Genomic DNA, 1,434 nt, shown 5'->3' on the forward strand with positions numbered 1-1,434 from the left:
TAATGCATGGAATCCCTAACAGGTTGTGTACATGGTGAAACTACCTTTGAATGGGGGAAAATATTACTTTAATGCTAGTCCAACATAAATAAGGATGACTTCAGAAGTTACCAGGATTGTATTTAACTGCAGGTGGGGAGAGGCCCTAGGATGACTCAGCAGTCAAATAGCAGGATATTCTTAAAAATACATTTTAAGTAACAGTATAAAATAAGCAGTGACAATCAGAAATACAAAGTAGTAAGCCTTTTTATACAGCTATATAATTAACATAAAGATTATGTAACCCTGACAATGGCAAAAGCATTATTATTTGAAGTCTTACTAACACAGAAAATGAGTAATTGTAGTGTTTTATTTTAATATTTAAAAACCTCTAAAGGCCATTCATAATTTTGACCAAATTAAAGTACATTTTATTGTATGTACATTGTATGTCAAAGTCCAGTGACACCATCTGTAGCAATTAAATAGTGGAGTTAAAATATGTCACATTATTGGCTATTTGTACAAGCAGTGTTGCTAAATGCACGGCATAGTACATAATTCAAACACTTCATTCTGAGTTGTGTACAAAGATTAATTTAAACCTGTTCAACTGGTATGGGAACAATAAGCATACTTGTATAATGCTTTCAGTAACATCTGTACTTTACACTTGCCTATCTTGTAAGAGTTTTTTTTTTTAACATAACAGGAAAAGAATTTAAACACCGAATTCTTACTGGAATATCAGTTTGGATAAATTGGGTCGGGCAAAACATTCACCATAGTTTCAAAAAGTCGGGTTTTTTAAAAAAAATTCTAGTTTTAAAACTACATAATTCTGCTCTGAATGCCAATGGTACTTATTCGCAAGACCATTCAGTATTTTGAAACCATGACAATCTAATCTAATATTATCCACCGCATTGCTGAATAGGATCTCCGGAAAGTTTTAGGAACTACAGTAACACGTGCTTACCAGGGGAACCCTTGTGCCTTTACCATTATTTTGTTTTCTTCCGATTTTCTTAAAACCCTGACTCGAATTCAATCTAAAGCTCCTCCTCCTGCCCTCCCCCCACCACCCAAAAAACACACCCCTGCCCATGCACAACTACTTTAATCAATCTCTGGCCGAGCCCGGGGTTGCCACAACCGCGTTTGGCGGGGAAGCAAAAGCGCGGGGAGAATTTATTGTTCTTAGAATTTTGTTACACGCCTCCCCCGAGTCGCTTTTCGCTGGAAAATATCGAATATATATATAATATATATATAAAAACAAATACTTTCTCACCCCAGCCGCGTTTCCAGCCCCGGGAGAGCCACTGGGCGGGCGGACCGGCCTCGAAAGCGACCGCTGGGCGGAGCCACCCCTGCAAAAGCCTGACAGGACGGGCCGGTGCAGCCACAGGAATCCTGACTAACCCACCAGACGAAGCCTGCGGTAGC

Source organism: Pituophis catenifer, unplaced genomic scaffold (assembly GCF_029215685.1).
Source record: "Pituophis catenifer annectens isolate HBS135680 unplaced genomic scaffold, rPitCat1.0.hap2 SCAF_3, whole genome shotgun sequence".
NCBI lineage: Eukaryota > Metazoa > Chordata > Lepidosauria > Squamata > Colubridae > Pituophis > Pituophis catenifer.